This window comes from Macaca nemestrina, chromosome 6 (genome assembly GCF_043159975.1).
Source record: "Macaca nemestrina isolate mMacNem1 chromosome 6, mMacNem.hap1, whole genome shotgun sequence".
In the NCBI taxonomy this organism is placed as follows: domain Eukaryota; kingdom Metazoa; phylum Chordata; class Mammalia; order Primates; family Cercopithecidae; genus Macaca; species Macaca nemestrina.
Window position 1 is genome coordinate 3,662,200 of NC_092130.1, and position 20,287 is coordinate 3,682,486.

At 51.6% G+C, this 20,287-nt stretch overlaps 1 long non-coding RNA gene across 1 annotated transcript; it reads right to left on the bottom strand.

The window, feature by feature from the left end:
* Positions 1–17,465: 17,465 nt before the first annotated feature.
* On the bottom strand, positions 17,466–19,096 carry LOC139363686 (uncharacterized). The gene is made up of 2 exons (XR_011624411.1): positions 18,914–19,096; positions 17,466–17,555 (listed from the first exon to the last, which is right to left on the bottom strand). It is a non-coding gene; the product is annotated as an uncharacterized lncRNA (long non-coding RNA).
* Between the last annotated feature and the right edge of the window lie 1,191 nt (positions 19,097–20,287).

The following is a 20,287-nucleotide window of genomic DNA, read 5'->3' on the forward strand; positions in this document are numbered from 1 at the left end:
TGGGTAGCTGGGTTTGGGTTGTGCCTGATGCCCAGGTCCCATCTTCCACCCATTTTGGTGCTTTCCCCCAAAGCAGGCAATGTAGGTGCCCTCTGCAGTGTATGCCAGCCCAGCCTCCAGCCGCCAGCACCTGCAACCACATTTCTTTGCCCGAGACCTTTCTCTGACATCTGGATGCCACTCTGCCCATGTTGCCACAGGCCAGAGTGCTGGAAAATAAGGCCCCCCGAGAGCAGCCATCAGCCAGTAACTGATAGGAGTTGGTGTCTAGTGCTCATAATCCTCCCTTCGTGCAGGGTACTCGGAGGCACGCTGTCCACACTGGGCCCAGCCCTGCAGGGTGGAGCCCTGGTCGCCCACAGTGGAAACTCACTGAGAGCGCTCCCTCTCCTGGCTGCTCCTTCCCCTTTCCCATTCCCCCACCACCTCCCAAATGAACTACTTGCACGGGAAACCTTGTCTCAGGGTTTGCTTCCGGGGGATGCGAACTAAGGCTGCCTCCTTCCAATGCATGGCTGAGTACCTGCTGTGTTCCAGGCGCTGCAGCGAGAAAAGGACACAGGTGTGCAGGCTCTGCCCTGGGTTGGGTCTATGTGGGAGGATTGGCAATGGACAAGGAATCAAATCATATCCTCTTAGATGGTTTTAAACACAATGATGAAAATGCAACCGGATGATGGCAGTGATGCGGAAGAGTTTGTTTTAGAGGAAGAGAGGGCAGATAGGGAAGAGCGGATCTCTCCAAAGGAGGGTCAGTCACACAAAGAGCAGTGGGAAGAATATTCCAGGCAGTGGGAACAGCAAATGCAAAGGCTGTGTCATGGGCGTGAGCGAGTTCGGTGTTAGGAACACGTAGAAGGCATTGTGGTAGGAAGGAGGTGGGCCAGGAGAAGGTGGAAGAAGTGAAGTAGGAAAGAACGCCGAGGCTGGACCTGGTGGGCCCCTGCAGAGCACGAAAAGGAGTCTGTGGGTTCAGGAGCACTGGAAATCTTGGGCAGGGTTGAGAGGGGAGGGGGAGGTTTGCTCGGCATCACGGAGCATTGCTCAGCCTACTGCGTGGAGACTGGGTGGAGCGGGGGCAGAAGTGGATTACAGAGGCAGCTGAAGCTCCCCCACCCTTAATCTAAATGGGAGATGCTGGTGCTTGGAGCAACTCCATGTTCTCTGCAGGTGAACCTTCCATTTGAAAACCTGCCCTTTCTCTGCCTAGGACCAGTCCCTGGCCTATGGGTGCCGTTCCCCAGGCCCCTTCAGGCTGGGGGTGACCTCCAAACCTCAGGCTGATGCTTGAGTCCTTGCTCCCTCTGGAGTCCCCCACAATGCCAAGCGCCCCTGCCCACCACTTGCCCAGGGAACATCCTTGCTCCCCGTGGCTGGGCATCACTAGGGGCCTCCCAGCTCTTGCCTGCTCACGAGTGAGTGAGTGTCATTCCAGATTGAAGTGCCACCGCCACCCAGACCCTGGCCTTCCCTAGTCCAGCGCCCAGAATGGCCCTCGCAGGGCCCAGGCAATGATCATTTAGTGGCACGATGAGCTTGCAGCAGCTTTCCCTGAGCTTCTCAGAGCACATTAACTACATTAGTTTTTACTCAATATCCATCAAGAAACCCTTGAGAGAGCTGAAGGACGTGGCTTAGCCCTAGTTTACAGACGGGTTGTACAAACAGAAAGGTTTCCACATTTTTCAGGAGCACCGAGGAACAGAGCCCCTGTTTGCTGAATCCTAAACCGGCATCAATCACAAATGGGCACAGTTAGGGGAAGAGTTTAAGCCTTGTATGGAAACCAGGTTCGGGGCCTTGGTGCCTGCCTCTGCTGGGGAACAGGCACCACAGAGCTGCAGACCCCTGCCCGGGGACTAGGGGAGAGCTTGCTCTTGCTCTCTCAGAAGGGTCCCGGGTTGCCTGCCGGGCTGGCTCCATCCCGCTTCAGTACTGAGCTTTATGGTATAACTCTAACGCTCAGGGCGTGGTGGCACATGCCTGTAATCCCAGCACTTAGGGAGGCCAAGGCTGGAGGATTGCTTGAGCCCAGGAATTCAAGACCAGCCGACAATCTCTCTTTTGTAGAGATAAGGAGTCCCCTATCTCTACAAAACATATGAAAATTAGCCAGGCATGATGATATACACCTGTGGTCCCACCTACTTGGGAGGCTAAGTCAGAAGGATTGCTTGAGCCTAGGGGGTTGAGGCTGCAGTGAGCCAAGATTGTGCCACTGCACTCCAGCCTGGGCAACACAGCAAGACCTTGTCTCAAAAAACAAAAGAATAATTCAAGGGCCACTGAGAACTACGTTCTGGGTCCAGGGCAGGAGCAAGAAAAGGTCTAGCAGAGTCTGGGGCATAGACAGCTAGTTATTAACCGCCGCCAGTGTCTATTCTCCCCTCCCTCTGCTCTCCCCTCCCTTCTGGCTCATGGCTGGCAGAATCGACACCCTCTCCAGCCTCCCTGCCACATGACTAAATTCGGACCGTAACGCTGTAAGCATGAGTGTAGCGTGCAGTTCTGGGAAGTGTCCTCAAAGGCAGAACATGTCCTTCTCAGTCCCTTTCTCCTCTCGGCAGCTGGAACTAAGCAGCCACCTTGGCTGGTGAAGTGGAGGAGGTCTCCTGCAGAGGAGGTCGCCGTCGACCGGAAGAAGGCTCTTCTAGTCCCAACTCCTGCCTGCGGGCTCTTGACTGTTTGAGAGAGAAATCGCTTCTATCTTGTTTACAGTGCTGCTTTTTTCTTTCAAGTGGCTTCTATCACTCCTAGCTGAACCCAGTCCTGTTCGCTATAGACTAGAACCTAGATCTGTCTGTTCCCAGGGCCCAGGCCCACCCACCAGCCCACTGCTCTGTGGGTCCTCGTGAAAGGCCATAGTGGTTGGAGGGGTGGTTAAGCTCCAGATGTGTGAATGAGCCGCCCGATAAGGCAGGTGGCCCTGGCTTGGCTGAGGCCCCCGTGCAGCTCAGCTAGAAGGTGCTGGGGGTGACCCCATGGGGTTTCTGGAACAGGCTGGAGTGTTGGCTTTTGACAAGGACAGGAAAAGAGCTTGAAGAATGGGCAGGCTGAGGACAAGGACAGCGACTGCAAATTACTTGCTGGCTGGCTTCAGTCCAGCCTCTGGCAAAGCAAAAAGGAAATTCTCAACTGGTCCCCATACAGTTAGAAGAACGTGGTGATGAGGCGGCCTCAGATGTCCCATCCTCATCCTCTGACTCAGTCCTTGCACCCATTGCACAGAAAGGAACCCATGGCTCCCCTTCTACCTCCTGGGAGCACGAGCCAGCTGGTGACCACAGAGCGGATATCATCTGTGTCTCTCTGGCCCCACATCCGTTCGTCCTTCTCACTGCTAACAGCACCCAGTTTCTCTGTGGGAATCCCCATTGTCCCTGCTTTCAATCCATGAGCTTCAGATGGAGCAGACCTCACCCCAGGGTCCAAGGCTGCCACGTGGCTCAGGCCAGGCCAGATAACTTAAATTCCTCCAACTACCAGGATGGGCCAGGGATGGACATGTGACCCGTAAGACCCAGTGAGACTGGAGGAGATGTTCTTTGTTCCTGGGTTTGAACCTGGGAGGGTATAACCCTTTTGCTACCACATGGAGCCTCAGGGTGAAGCTAATGTGGAAACTAGCAGAGCCAAGAGACAGACAGGCGCCCTCCTGGTTCTAGATGGTTCCAAGCTGAAGCTCATCAGCCCTGGACATGTATATATCAGCAGATTTCTTCCCCCATCACCACCCAGAGCAACCCGCCTACGTACGTTCTAGTCTCTCTGACTGGAACGTCATTCCTTCTCCAGCTGGCAAAATCCCCTCCAGCATCTTAAGGCAAATGTAAACTGCTCCCCCCACCATGAAGGAGCCGGCTCTCTCCCCTGCCCCAGTCGAGCACCGATCACATAATTGGGAACCATTTTCACGTGGGCTCCACCTCCCCATAGGAGTCTCCTCAGCCCAGAACCTGCATCTCCTGTAACTGTATCCAGCATCCAGTAGGCGCTCACTAAATACCGGTTGAATAAATAAATGAATGACTGCAGAGAAGCAAGCTAATCGTTCATCAAGTTTATGGATGACATGGAATTGGGAGCAGTTTCTAGCCAGAGGTGAGAATCGTAAAGCAGATTGGCTTTCGCAAATGAGACTACAGCAAGACAGAATCGGAATTGGATGACGTTCATTAAGTAACTAGTTTGAGGAAGTCGTCGCCGGGAGTGTGTGAGAGCTGGGGATATAATGGTTTCTGTGCACGTTCCAAGACAAGCTGTGGGTGGCAGGCTGGACAGGGGGCGAAAGAAGTTGGCTGTCAAGAGCTGGGGTTAAAACGGGGTCGAGGTCAGTTCACGGGCTTGTGACAGGCAAGACCCCAACAAGTCCTTCTGCCACCAGAAGCCACCCCTAGCTCTATTTTAGATGCAGGGGAAGCAAGGGGAAAGCTTTTAAAATACAGAGGACAAACTGGATTTCTGAAGTCGGGTTAAAGACACTGGGGTTGCTGCATCTGGAAGCAAAAAGAGGAAAAACCACTTCCCGGCGTGGGCTTTAATGAGGGTGCCGCTCCCCGGAGTGGGAAAGGCATCCCCGCTCCCACCGGGAAGAGCCCTGTGCCCCAGAAGAAGGGTGACAGGCAGAGAGGTGGTGGCAGCCCGCCCTGCCCCCACTGCAGCCTCCAGAGCTGCCGCCACCCCTGCTGTTTACGCTTTTATCGTTTGCAATGAAAGACGATGATGTGTGTGCGCTGTATTGATTGTGCCTCTTAGATTTTTATGTCATTGTGGAAAGCAGCAATTATGCTCGCCTGCTCTGGAGGGAGCAAACAGCCCTAGGGGAGGATGAGGCAGGGCCAAGAAGATGGAAAAGGCAGCCCGAGGGGTCCCCTGCTCAGGAGCTGGGGGTGTGAGGTAGGCAGGACAAGAGAGGGACTGGCTGAGCCTGAGAAAGGCAGGCTGGATGCACCCTACTCCAGGCTGCAGACATTTATTAAGCACCTGGGGTGTGCCTAATACTCAAATCTTTGTCCCATATCCTTCTGAAAGCCACCAGTGGCTTCTCTTTTGCATGTAGAATAATGCAAAACATGTCACTGTGCTTACCAAGACATGTCACCTGGCCCTGCCCAGCCCGCTGGTCTCACCTCCACCCTCACTCATTGCCCTCCGGCCCCCTGGCCTTTCTCCTGGCCTGTCCATTTGCCATGCCGGGCTCTGTCTTAGGGCCTTGGCACATGCCATCCCTCTGCCTGGAATGCTGTTCCCCACTATCCCTGTCCTCTTCACACCCAGGCCTCAACTCCAGCGTCACCTCCTCACAGCCCAATCACAGAGACACTGTGCCATGTGCACACCAGTATCTATCACATCACCTTCCTTTTTTACTTCGTAAGACTTTTAGGAAGTCTTGTCCACTCTCAGTTGGTTTCCTGTTTGTGGGCTCCTTGTCTGTCTCTCTCACCCACTGAGATGTAAATGCAAAAAGAATGAGGGCCAGGTGCGATGGCTCAACACCTGTAATCCCACCACTTTGGGAGGCTGAGGCAGGCAGGTCACTTGAGCTCAGGAATTCGAGAGCAGCCTAGCCAACATGGTGAAACCCCATCACTACCAAAAAAAAAAAATTACCCAGGTGTGATGGTGCATGCCTGTAGTCCCAGCTACTTGGGAGGCTGAGGTGGGAGGATTGCTTGAACCCAGGAGGCAGAGACTGCAGTGAGCCAAGATTGTGGCACTGCACTCCAGCCTGGGTGACAGAATGAGACTCTGTCTCAAAAATAAATAAATCCATAAGGAATGGGAACCTTATCTCTTGTTCACTGCTCTGCCACCGGCACCTAGAGTACTCCCTGGTAAACAACATGAGTGGAATGAATATTGATAAATGTAATTAGCTCCAGTGAACAGTAAAGGAAACTGAGGCCTAGAGAGGGTATTGATTAAAGCTTGTTTGTGAGTAACAGAATGCCCAACTAATACCCAGAGGTGGGTGATTGCTGGCACTGGCCCAGCTGCTCAGTGATATCCTCCCAGGCCAGGGAACTTCCCATCTTCCTGCCAGCCTTAGGACATTACTCTTAGCTTGCCTCTCGTGGTCACAAGGTGGCTGCTGCTGCTCCTGACGTCACATGGCATTCTAAGCCAGAAGCAGAGCAGAAGGCCAAATTCTGATTCGGTTGAGTCTATCCCTCTTTCTACTGGGCCCTTTCCACTCCCAGAGCACCCTTCACCAAGATTCTTCCTCTAGCTCATTGGCCAGATGGGTGTCACTTGCTGCAAGGGAGACTGGGAAACTGAGCTCTCCAGGCTCTGCCATAGAGGAAAGCAAAGAGAAGAGGGTTGGACAGGAGAGTGGGCCAGCCTCAGTAACAGCCACGGCGGGGGGTGAGGTGACTTGCCCCTGGCCACAATTACTGGCTGACTCCAGGGTCCATGCCTTATTTGTCACACCCTGGTGCTTCCCTCCTGGCACCTGTGTCAGAGAGAGAAGACACTAGAGCAGTTAGCACAGGTGCCCTCAGGTCTGTCGCCTGGCCACGTGCAGTTGTGTCTAAGCTGCCTCTCTTGATCAGCTCCCAACATCTGCCTCCTTCCCACGACACACCCCAGTGCTCCAGCCACAACAATCCGCCCAGTACTCCCTGACCCACGCAGTCCCTAAGGCCTCCTCTGGCTCTATGCACCTGTTACTCCTGGCCAGAGTCTCTGCTCACCCTGCAGCACTCCACTCATCCTTCCAGGACCAGCTCAAATGTTGCCTCCTCCAACTCCTTCTCTTCCTTCCTCTGTCATTTGGCACACACTGACATGCTGGGTCAGCTCAGGGTGCTCCAAGGTGCCCTTATATAGCTGACGCTCCAGAGAAAGAGACAGGCCATAAGCAAATAAACAACGAAATAAGACCATTTTACAAAGGCACCAGTATTGTAATAAAAACAAAACAGGGTGATGTGTTAGACACTGGGAGGTTGTGCCAGGCGGAATCATAGCCCCCTAAAGATGTCCTGAGCCTAATCCCTGGAACCTATGGCTATGTCAGGTCACACTCCAAGGAGAGTTAAAGTTGAAGATGGACTTAAGGTTGTGAATCATAACGAATCTGGCTGGTCTTCGTACCCACTTCCCAGGAGGTAGCTTCTAAATCCTTAGAATCTCCTGAGTGATGGGTGTCTTGTTACTTGCAGTCCCTCAGACAACAGCTGTTACTTTATGCCAGTGAGGTGGCTCAGGATCAGGGCCGGACCTGCCAGAAAGACCAGCCCTGTGATGAGAGGGTAGGGCTGTGAGCCACACGTGATATCAGCCCCACCTCCATGGAGGACAGGGGGATGGAGATGGGGTTCAGCTTCACGGCCAATGAGGCAGCCCATTCAAGCAACTGTGTCCATGTAATGAAACCCCAATAAAACTCGCCGCCAAAGCTCAGGCGCGCACCCCTGGCTGGCAATACTCTGTATTGTCACACGTTGATGTCTCGGAGGGGGATGCGTCCTGACTCCACAGGGAGACGATGATGGATGCTTCATGTTTAGGACCCTCCCAGACCTTGCCCTATGGGTCTGTCCCTTGGGCTGGTTCTGATTGTATCCGTTTATCGTCATAAGTATAGCCCTTTTCTGAGTTCTGAGTCATTCTAACAAATTATCAAACCTGAGGGTGCAGTGAGAGCCCCTGAATGTGTAGGCAGCTGGTGAGAAGTGGGGGTGGCCTGGGACCCCTTGCTCCTGTGGCTGGTGTCTGAAGTGAGGGCAGTCTTGTGGAGGAATGTACCCTTAACCTGTGGAGTCTGGCCTAATTTCAGGCAGTTAGCATCAGAAGCCATTGCAGGTTGCTCATGAGCTGACCTTGAGTTGGGGACATTGTCCTGAATTATCTGATAGGCCCAGGAGAATCACAAGAGTCCTTAGAGATGGAAAAGGGAGACAGAGGGGAGAGAACTAGAGAGGGAGCAGTGCACGAGGGACTCAGCTCAACATAACTGGCCTTGAAGGTGGAAAAGGGGGCCACGAGGATGGGGGAGGACAGGTGGCCTCAGGCGGCTGGAAGAAGCAAGGTAACAGACTCTCCCCGAGAGCCTCCAGGAAGAACACAGCCCTGCCCATACCTTGACATTAGCCCAGTGGGACCCAGTTTGGACTTGTGTCCTCTAGGACTGTAAGATATAAGTGTGCGTTGTTTTACACATCGAAGCTTGGGGTGATTTATTACAGCAGCAATGGGAAACTCATATAAGGATGCTACTTTGTGTGGGGAGGGTCAGGGAAGGCCTCTATGAGAAGGTGGCAATTAAGGTGAAACCTGACCCTTCTCCTACCCCCTTATGTCACACTGTTGCTGGCTTTGTAAGACGCCCACAAATGTGGTGGAACTTACTGGATTCTGCTTTGTACACCCACAACTTACTGGAGACCAGCAGGGACTAAGTTCTCAATAATGTTTTTCCTCACAGTAATTTATTTATTTATTTGTTTATTTAATTTCTTGAGACAGGATCCCACGTAGTTGCCCAGGCTGGACTGCAGTGGTGCAATCATAGCCCACTGCAGCCTTGAACTCCTGGGCCGCAGCAATCCTCCTGCTTTGGCCTCCCAAGTAACTTAGACTACAGGTGTGCACCACCATGCCCTGCTATTTTATTTTGTTGTTGTTGTTGTTGAGACAGGGTCTCCTTATGTTGCCCAGACTGGTCTCAAACTCCTGGACTCAAGTGATCCTCCTGCCTCATCCTCCCAAAGTGCTGGGATTACAGGCGTGAGCTCCCACGTCAGGCCGTGGGTCAGTTTTCATGGGAACGTAAGTTTTCATTTCTGTAGAGTAAATCCCCAGGAGTGGAATTGCTGGGTCACATGGTAAGCATATATTTAACTTTATAAACAACTGATAAATAGATTTTCAGACAGGTGGTGCCATTTTGAGTTCCCATCAGCAATGTGTGAGCATTCCACTTGGTATTGTCAGAACTTTTACTTTGTTCATTCTAATGGGTGTGTAGTTGTACCTGTTGCCCTAATGGCTAATGATGTTGAACATCTTTTCATATGCTTATCGGACATCTTTATATCCTCTTTGGTAAAGTATCTGCTCAGATCTTTTGTCCAGTTTTTAGTTGGGTTTTTTGTTTTCTTACTGATGGCAGCAGTGGCTCCAGACAGCGGGCCACTGCCATCACGCCGGCTGCAGCAGGGAGGCTCCGCCGGGGCTGCACACTCTGTGGAGCCAGTGGGTGGGGACAAACAGGAGTCCCACCCTTTCTAAGCTGGGGTAGGAGCTCCCCAGGTGATGTTGCAGCTGCCCACGTCCTGGCTGCAGGTCCAAGTTTCCCTGTGCTCTTGGGTGGCCAGGAACAGACAGGAACCCTGCCCTCCTGGGTGCAGCTGCAACCACCCAAACCGAGGCTGCAGACCTAGGCCTCCCACTCCAGGAGCAGGCAGGAACCCTGCCCTCACCCCCCACCCCCAAACTGCTGCTGCAGACTCAGGCATCCCTGCACTCTTGGAGGCTTGGGAAGGCCCCTGCCCTTGCAGGCTTGGAAGTGCCTCCTCCCGTTGCCTGGCTTCTCCTTTCTATCAGGGCTGAGTCCAGTGCCATGAACTGCAGCAGGAGGCAGACAAATTCCTGGGCAGAAGTGGGTGGTCCTCAGTGAGGCCCCATCTTCAGGCCAGGGAGATCCTGAAGGCTGGGGGCCAGGCTTCCAGTCCCACTGACCCGAGTGCCTTTTCTGGGTCTGCCCATGGCCACCTGTGGACCAATCAGCATGCACGTCCCCACCTCTGAGGCCCATAAAAGCCCTGGGCTCAGCCAGAACTGAGCAGACGATGGGATGACCAGCAGCAAAGATGAGCTTCACACTCCAGGGTCTCCTCTCTGCTAGAAGCTGAACCCTCATTGGGACACCCTGGCTGCAGAATGGAGCTACCCCCTGTAGATCTCCTGTTAGCTGTTCTGTTGCTCAATAAAGCTCTTCTTCATCTTGCTCACCCTGCACTTGTTTGCCTACCTCCTTCTTTCTGGTCTCCGGGATTGCCAAATGGTGGAGCTAAAAGAGTTATAACATGAACAGGGCTGAAACACGTCCCTTGCTCACCACGTTGCGGTGAAGAGAAGGAGAGAAGACCTGCAGCCCCTTAGGGAGCCCAGACCTGGGAGACCTCCCTGAGCTAGGGCTGTGACTCCCTCTTTGGGGTCCTGTGGTGCCTAGAATCTCCAAGCTTCTGGGCGCCACTTGCATTTCCCAGTGCTGGTGGGGGAAGCTACCCGCAATGCACCTGGTCCAGCCACAGCCTCACAGAGAGCCGGCACCTGTACTGCCCACCCCACTGTAGCAGCTGGCATGTCTGACCACACAGTGGCTGGACCCCACACTTGCTCACACACCCCTCAGCACTCCACGCCTGACTCGTCCGTGGCAGATGTGGGATCCAGGCTGGTAGGGTGAGCCGAGTGCAGCCTGCCAGACCGAGTGGGTGGAACAAGCCCAGTGGGCCTGAGCAAAACATGGGCAAAGGCACCACTGCCAGAGGTTTCAGGCCAGAAAAGTGACACCCCAAAGATTCCGTGACATTACTGTTAAGTATTGACAGTTCTTTACATGCTCTGAATACAAATCTTTTGTTGGATATGTGGTTTGTAAATATTTTCTCCAAGTCTATAGCTTGTCTTTTTATTCTCTTAACAGTCTCTTTCTCAAAGCAAAAGTTTTAATTTTGATGAAACTCAATTTATCCATTTATAGACTGTGGTTTTTGTTTGTTTGTTTGTTTGTTTGTTTTGAGGCAGAGTCTCGCTATGTCACCCAGGCTGGAGTGCAGTGGCGCGATCTCGGCTCACTGCAAGCTCCGCCTCCCAGGTTCACGCCATTCTCCTGCCTCAGCCTCCCGAGTAGCTGGGACTACAGGCGCCCGCCACCGCACCGGGCTAATTTTTTCGTATGTTTAGTAGAGACGGGGTTTCACCACGTTAGCCAGGATAGTCTTGATCTCCTGACCTCATGATCCACCCACCTCAGCCTCCCAAAGTGCTGGGATTACAGGCGTGAGCCACTGCGCCCGGCTAGACTGTGTTTTTAATATCATGTCTACAAACTCTTTGTCTAGTCACAGGTCATAAAGATGCCCTTCTATGCTTCCATTCAAAAGTTTTATCTATAATCTATTTAGAGTCCATTTTTGAGGCCTGGCATGGTGGCTCACACCTGTAATCCTAGCACTTTGGGAGGCCAAGGCAGGAGGATCACTTAAACCAGGGAGTTTGAGACCAACCAGCATGGGTAACATGGTGAGACCCCTTCTCTACAAATAAAAAATTAGCCAGGCATGGTGGAGCACACCTGTGGTCCCAGCTACTCAGGAGGCTGAGGTAGGAGGATCACCTGAGCCCAGGAGGTCAAGGCTGCAGTGAGCTGTGATTGCACCACTGCACTCCAGCCTAGGTGACAGGACGAGACCCTTCCTCAAAAAAGAAAAAATAGAATTAATTTTTGTGTTAAATGTAAGGCTTAAGTTAAGATTATTTGTTTTCCTATGAATGTATTCAATTTTAATTTATGTATTTAACTTTTTACTGTATCTCTTTGAATAGTTTTTTTAGAGGTTGTTCTAGAAGATATAACAGACATACTTAACTCTTCTCAGTCTCCTTCATGTGAAGTGTAAAGAACTTACTGCTGTGTAGGTCCCTTTATCCTCTCTCTTTTATTTTATATTTGTCTTCTATATTACATCTACAGCCACTGAGAACCCTACCACACAATTTTTTTTTGTTTGTTTTAACCATCAGACATATTTTAAAGAGCTCAACAGGAGAAAAAATTGCCTATTATATTTATCCAAATATTTGCCACTTCTGCGGCTCTCCATTTATTCCTGATGTTACACGTTTCCTTCTACTATTATCTCTTTCTGTCTAAAGAATTTGCTGTAGCAACCTTTTCGTGCAAGTCTCCCAGCAACAAATCCTCCTAGCATTCCTTCATCTGAAAATGTCTTTATTTTACCTTCATCCAGAAGGTATTTCTTCTAAAGACTTATGATTTGACCGTTCTTTTCTTTCAGCACTTTTCTTGTTTTGTTTTGTTTTGTTTTGTTTAAGCACCTTAAAACTGTCGTTCCACTTTTGTTGGCCTTCATGGTTTCTGATGAGAAATCCTGAGTCATTTGAATCATTTTCCCCATATAGGAAATGTGTCATTTTTTTCGGGTTGCTTTCAAGATTTTGTCTTCATTTTTCATTTTCAGAAGTTTGGTTATGATTTTCTGGGCATATATTTCTTTGGGTTTCTTCTGTTTAGGATTCACTGAGCTTATTACATCTGTAGGTTTATGTTTTTCACCAAAGTTGGAAAATTTCCACCATGATTTCTTCACACATTTTTTTCCAGACCCTATTTTTTTCTTCTCTCCTTCCAGAATCCCAGTGATAAGAATGTTAGACCTTTTGGTATTTCCCCATGGGTCCCTGAAGTTCTGTTCATTTTTTAAATAATCTTTTTTTGCCTGTTATTCAAATTGGATGAGTTCCATTGATCTATCTTCAATTTCACTGGATTCTTCCTCTATCATCTCCATTTTGCTATTGAGCCTATCCAGTGAGATTTTTGTTGTTGTCTTTTTCAGTTCTAAATTTCCACTTGGTTCTTCTTGATATCTTTTTTCTTGGCTGAGACTTTATGTCTTTCCATTCATTTCAAGAGTGTTTGCCCTTATACATTGCACCACTTTCACAATAGCTGCTGTAAAGTCTGATCTCAGCAAAGTGGCCTCAGCATTGGCAACTTTTCCCAAGTGAGTTGAGCCTTTCCTGGTTCTTTTTTTTTTCTTTTTGAGATGGAGTCTCGCTCTGTCGCCCAGGTTGGAGTGCAGTGGCACAATCTCAGCTCACCGCAACCTCCACCTCCCTGGGTCAAATGATTCTTCACCTCAGCCTCCTGAGTAGCTGGAATTACAGACACACGCCACTACACCCGACTGATTTTTGTATTTTTTAGTAGAGATGGGGTTTCACCATGTTGGCCAGGATGGTCTCAAACCCCTGACCTCAGGTGATCCACCCGCCTTGGCCTCCCAAAGTGCTGAGATTGCAGGTATGAGCCACTGTGCCAGGCCACTCCTGGTTCTTTCTATATAGAGTAATTTTTGGTATTTTTCTGTTAGCAGGAAAATGATCCAGTTGAGTTCAGGTCATAAGTTCCCAACAACCTCCTGTGGCCAGTGGTTCCAATGTCAGATCAGTTTACAAAGCTTTTGCTATTTATTTATTATTATTCTATGTTTTTATCACTTATTTTATTTTTTTGCTATTTTGCTATTTGAATCCGCCCCATATGTACCATCCTATGGTTAATCTGGGATTTGGGCAGAGGGCTATCCTGTAGTTCCATTCTCAAGTCTAAGTATGCAGTTTAAGGTCAAATCCTGTACAGATCATGTACATTTTGGGATGAAACCCAGGATTTCACAAACAGCTTTAAGGGATCACTTTTCCCAGCTCTTCTCTCTCTGAGCTCTCTCCTATACTTTCTGGTTCACTGAGGTTCCCCTTGTCCAGTCCTCGGGCCAGAAAGCTGGGGCTTTATTTCTCCTCTGCCATGCATTTCCTGTGACTGTATGAGTTGAGCCCAAGCACCAGAGATAGCAAAGCAGCAGGAGTTTGCCTCACCTTCATGGACCATGGCTCCTCCAACTGGAGAGGAAAATCCCCCTTCCTCAGAGTTTTAGGTTCCTACCAGCTTTTGCTGCTGTTGCTGCTGCTGCTACTGTTGCTAGTGCTACTGCCACATCATTGCTTGGGGGCTGTGGCGTGAGAGAATAGAAAAAGAGAAAAAGAAAAAGAAAAAAATAGAAGGCTTCCTCACTCACCTGGAGCAGTGGGAGACCCCTTTCTTGATCCGGAAGCCAGAATCAGAGGGCTTTCCCTGGAGATCACTCTATAGATGCTGATATCCACTTCAAGGTTTTGGGCTGCATTGAATTCAGGGGTTTAAATTCAGGGGATATTGGATGGGGGAAAATAGTAAACTTACCACCAATTTGGTGTTACTTTAATAACTGGTCTTTTATTCAGAGACTTAAAGGAGCTAATCCATGCAATTAGTCCAGGTTTGAAGCTGCATTCAGTGGGAGAGACAGGGTAGAGTAGATCTACTTCATCTTACCTCCAACTAGAACCTCCCCACTAATTTTTAACAGACCTGATCCATGCACACATGGTGCTAAAGCCATCACTGAGTAAGCACCTCTTATGTCAGGCACATCAACAGAGTTTTATGCTCACAGACTTATGCTCAGACAGCTCACGGTTTGAGTCCCTCGCCCTCTCCCCAGCTGTGTGATGACAGGCAAGAATCCAAATGTATACGATCCTCAGTTTTCTTGCCTGTAAAACAGGGACAATTGTACGAGGTGGCAAGGATGAGACAACATAACATCTATAAAGCTCTTTATCTCAAGACCCAGCACATAATAAATGCTCAAGAAATAATAGCTACTTTTGGTATAATATTATTATTATTTTTTATTTATTTATTTATTTATTTTTGAGACGGAGTCTCGCTCTGTCACCCAGGCTGGAGTGCAGTGGCGCGATCTTGGCTCACTGCAAGCTCGGCCTCCTGGGTTCACGCCATTCTCCTGCCTCAGCCTCCCGAGTAGCTGGGACTACAGGCGCCCGCTACCACGCCCGGCTAATTTTTTGTATTCTTGGTAGAGACGGGGTTTCACTGTGTTAGCCAGGATGGTCTCGATCTCCTGACCTTGTGATCCGCCCATCTTGGCCTCCCCAAGTGCTGGGATTACAGACGTGAGCCACCGCGCCCAGCCGGTATAATATTATTATTACTCATTTTATTGCCAGCAGAGTCCTGGGGTTGCAAGATACAGAGATAGACTCTGCCCATATTAAGCAAAAAGGGAAGGTAAATTTGGGGTTATCTGAATCCACGGAGGCTGGGGCACCAGGTCTGAGAGCACCAAGGACTGAAGGCTGGTTGAGGGTCTCAGCTGAGTTTACTTCTGGCCCCACAGCCTGGAACAAGCTGCCCTGGAGCTTCCACTGTGGGAGGTAGCACCATCACTGCTCTCCTCCAAGACCACACTTGGTGGGGGGACCTTTCCAGAGGGAAATGGGGACTAACAAGCAAGTGGGGCATGGGTTCTAGAAAACCCCCACAATAAAAAAAAACCCTTCCCCCTTATTTGTTTTAAGACCAAAGGCAATTAACCTAACCTCTCTGCATGTCTGTTTTCTCACCTGTAAACTAAGGCAAATAATATGAATAGAAGACTTAATCTGATAATGTCAGAAAGGAATGATAACTCAGGATCAGGCAATGAGCAAGTGCTCGATTATAAAATATGATGATGATGATTACATATGACTGCACATTCAATCCTCACAACCACTCCTGGGTGTTATTGACCTCGCTCTCTGGGTGGAGAAACTCACAGGGAGAAACTCACAGGGAGGCAGTGATGTGGCCAAGGACAGGCTGTGGCCTTGGATCTAAATGCAGGTGGGACTGCCTTTTAAAACTGGTTTTATTCCCAACAAACCTTACCTGTCCTCACCGTGGTGGATGATCAGAGTGCCGCCAATGTTGGGCAGGCACCCAGTGTGTGTGGCTGACAGGATGGATGGTAACCACACAGGGCAACATTTGGGGCCGAGGGTCTTGTAAGGAGGTGGAGGTGGTGGGAACTCCTCCACCTCAGAGCTGCATATGTTGGAAGCAAAGTGCTGCATGCAGTGGGGGTCACCTGCCTGTGCAAAGCCCTCAGCACACCTGCATTCTGCTACATGTTTCACACATGAAAAATGTCAGTTTTTTGGATGAGGCTGTCAGGATGAGAAATTTGATGACTCACCCACTTGATGACTTAAGATAGGATCCCCACAGTCTGTGGGTCATGGGATTTGGCAGGAAGACCTCTGAGCTGACCAGTCTCATCTAAGACCAGTTGATTGGTCCCACCTGGAGGGCATAGCTGGGGTAGGGTGGGGGTCAGGGCTGGGCAGCAGCAGGACAAGAAACAGAGGGGGAAACAGAGGGTCCCTGTGGATCCACTGGGGGGCAGGAAGCGGTGGTGCTGCAGATGGTACTCAGTTTCTTTCCACTTTTTTCCTTTTTCTTTTTATTTTCACGTAAGAAAAAGCTGTAACGAGACAGCCTATGGAACAGCAAGATTGATTGTGTCGTTCTGGCTTTTGAGGGAAGAAGGGGGGAAAAATCAAATTATCGGACAGGGTCCTTTTAAGAAGCTGCTGCTTTAATTTATTTTCTTATATTTTGTCAATAGCTGTTGTTTTTTTCTTAAACAAGTGCTGCACTTTATAAATGGATTTGCTTGGGCAAAACAAACAGTCATTTCATACTTTTCCTTCTCTCTAAAACTTACTTAAAATGTGGTGAGTGGCTAAGATGGACCCCCAGGGCCTGATCACCACTCAGAAAGGTGACCCGTGGCTTTAGAAAGACACCCAGCCCTGGGAGGCGGGGCAGGAAGAGGGATGGAGGCAGCAGCAGACCCGTGGCAGACAATCACTTTCCCGATATGCAGCTTTTGGGGGCTTCAAAATCGCCTGGAGGAACTTTTTTTTTAATTTTTATTTTTTATTTTTTATTTTTTTGAGAGGGAATCTTGCTCTGTCGCCAGGCTGGAGTGCAGTGGCACGATCTCGGCTTACTGCAACCTCTGCCTCCCGGGTTCAAGCGCTTCTCCTGCCTCAGCCTTCAGAGTAGCTGGGATTGCAGCGCGCGCCACTATGCCCGGCTAATTTTTGTATTTTTGGTAGAGACGGGGTTTCACCATGTTGGCCAGGCTGGTCTCCATCTGATCTTATGATCCGCCCGCCTCGGCCTCCCAAAGTGCTGGGATTACAGGCGTGAGCCACTGAGCCGACCCGCAACATTTTTTTTTTCTCTTTTTTGAGATGGAGTCTCGCTCTGTCGCCCAGGCTGGAGTGCAGTGGCAGGATCCTGGCTCACTGCAAGCTCCGCCTCCCGGGTTCACGCCATTCTCCTGCCTCAGCCTCCCGAGTAGCTGGGACTACAGGCGCCTGCCACCACGTCCGGCTAATTTTTTCTGTTTTTAGAACAGACGGGGTTTCACCGCGTTAGCCAGGATGGTCTCGATCTCCTGAACTTGTGATCTGCCCGCCTCGGCCTCCCAAAGTGCTGGGATTACAGGCGTGAGCCACCGCGCCCGGCAGACCCTCAACATTTTTAAAGCACAGATTGCCCCACCCACCTGTGAAGAGTCTGATTCCCTGGGCCTGGAGGGTATCCCCAGACTTGGGATGCTTAAAGCTCAGGTGATTGGATAGTAAAGCATCTAGAAGGTTCAAATCCCAGCTCCTCAGCCTGGCCTTCCTGCCACCCCTGGGCAGCCACCCCGCCCTGGTCCCCACCCCACCCCAAGTGCCTGGACTCCCTCAGGCGCCCCCAGCTTCTGCACCTCTGCTTCCTTGGCCTGCAATGTGGACTCACCTTTTCAAGTGGTTGAGTCTCATTCAGCCTCATAATTCTGGGTAGTCATCACCATCCATTCATTCATTCATCACCATCATCATTTGTTCAGCTGTTCATTGAAAATTTATTCAACACCTTTATATGCCAGCCTTTATGTACCAGAGTAATATACAAAGATAAAAACAAAAAGAGAGTCCTTGCCCTCCAGAAGCCCGTAGAACAGCTAGGCCACAGTCTCCCCTGGCCTCTGCTGTGCCCCACGCAGAGCAGGGGTCTCAGGCCAAATGTTCCCTGGGGTAGGGCAAGGCACTGGGTACCTGAAGAGGGTCAGCCGGGCCTTGTAAACGGGGCTGCCCCCACGGTTTGCCTTGTGGAAGGCCGCCCTGTGCCGACTGCCCGTTTTTCAGGAGAAGCCAGCAATCCAGTTATTTCCATGAATCCTGGCTTTTTAATGTGACTGGTTTTCTTTTTTTGATTTTTCTTTTTTTTTTTTTGAGACAGAGTCTCGCTCTGTCGCCCAGGCTGGGGTGCAGTGGCCGGATCTCGACTCACTGCAAGCTCCGCCTCCCAGGTTTACGCCATTCTCCTGCCTCAGTCTCCCGAGTAGCTGGGACTACAGGCGCCCACCACCTCGCCCGGCTAGTTTTTTGTATTTTTTTTTTAGTAGAGACGGGGTTTCACCGTGTTCGCCAGGATGGTCTCGATCTCCTGACCTCGTGATCCGCCCGTCTCGGCCTCCCAAAGTGCTGGGATTACAGGCTTGAGCCACCGCGCCCGGCGACTGGTTTTCTTTAAATCCACCCTCCCTGGGGGGCCACACCGAGCCGTTCTGCATGGCGCCCTCTGCTGCCGGGTCCCCGGTCTCCAACCCTCGCGGATCCCAAGGGCGGAGCGCAGGCCCCGTGGCGCAGAAGCCACCCCGGGTGGGCGAGGCCCTTACCGGATGCCTGCCCCTGGGACCCGACTCGCGCCCCTCGGCCTGCAGCTCGGCGGAGACGCCTCCCTGGGACACCGCCCCGCACCCGGGAGCCGGCCCAGGCGGGTGGATGCCTTTCTCCAACCGCGGCGGCTCCCGGGAGGCGCGCTCCACGCAGCTGATTCTGCGGCCTCCAGTAATAAATTGCAGCGGAGGCGAATGTTGAGCGGCGGGGCGGGAGGTGCGGGGCGAGGCTGGAGGCTGAGACTCGAACCCCGAGAGGCGAAGTGAAGCGGGGCGGGGGAACGGGCAGGCTGCGAGGTGCCGGGTGCGGAGCGGGCAGGGAGCTGGACCCCAGTCCCATCCTCTGAGCTGCGGGGAGGCGGCAAGGCCGGAACAGAGCGGCACTGCAGCCTGCAGGAGTCTAAACAGGGATCCGCTAGGTCTTCTGGGGATTAAACAAGATGAAGCCCGAGCCTGGCCTCTCTCTCCGCCTCTGCACACCCAGTCACATCCCCAGACCCTTTGCAGGACGAGCCTTGCTCACTCACGCTTGGCGTCCGGGATGGCTCGGATATGTCCTCCTCCTGGTGTTGACAACCTTCTGCCTGGCAGCTGGGAGAGCCCCAGGGTGACAGGGAGAGGAGCTATCCTGGCCCTGTATGGAGTCTGGGGATCCCAGGAAGGGGGATGTCCGGGAGGGAGCAGTGGGGCCCACGGAGACACCCACCCATCAAGTCTCCAGCCACCAAGACAGCCCCTCCTAACTCCTGTGGGAGGGGCCTGGACAGACGGGTTGGGGGCAGCTTAGAGTCCCCATGTGCCCCACTGAGGCAGAATGTATGTTTTGAAGCAGAGGGGTCACCAGATTGGTCCTGGGATGTGACGGGGGACCCTGGTGGTCTAAGAGGGGCATGTGGCAGGGATGGATCCTGTACCAGGCAGGATGGAGGACTGTGTGGAGCCAGCGTGGAAGGCAGAGACCCCTGGGCTGTAGGTGCAGCGTGGACGTCACACAGATGTCTGGGGAATTTGGCCCCACTCAAGGCCTTGACCCTTCCTGGGTCCCTCCTCCACCTGAGTGCAACCACAAATGGACCAAGAACACCCCAAAATGGGCCAAATTTATCCTGAATTTACTCTAATGGGGACTCAAGACAGAAATTAAGTTTTGTTTTAGAAAACCTGAGCAGGGATTTTCGCACCCCCGAGATGTGACCTTGGAGACTCTACCCCACACCAGACACAGAGTTCTCAGGAGCATCTGGTGTCCAGGCAGGACTGCTGAGCATCTGCTCTGTGCTGGGCCCTGGCTCGGGGAGCAGCACAACAGGGTCCCTGCTTTTGGGGGCTGATATCAGAGGAGGAGATGGTCAGTGAAAGTAGCTCAGGAGCTCATTTGGATGCTGGCAAGTGCTGGGAAGAAATGCAGACATAGGGAAGGCCCTGGGACAGGATTGGGGACTGTTTTCAAGGGAGCGGGATCGGCCTCTCTGAGTAGGGCCACTGGACTGAGCATCAGATGAGAAGGGCTGAAGGTGAAGGGCAGAGGAGAAGGCACCCCAGGGAAGTGAACAGCGGGTGCAAAGGGCCTGGCAGGGACCTGGGCCCAGCTTGGGGAGATCAGCAAGGAGGGGCCCACCAGTCTGTGTGCTCACTGCTCAGCTCAGCCACCTTGGCAGAGAGCCAGCTTCCCTCTGCCAACAGTTCCAACAGGGGTGCAAGAATATAGCCCCATTGGCCAGGCCTGAAGCCAGAGGCCAGGGTCAGCCTTGCCTAAACCACTGGGAGATGAAGGTTTGCCAAGTGAGAACCAGGAAGGAGAAAGATGTGGGCCAGGCAGACATGTGGAGCCCACCTTGTTTGGGGTGAGGACCGGAGGCTCCGATTCCTTAGGGAATATGCCCAGGAACCCGAAGTGGATT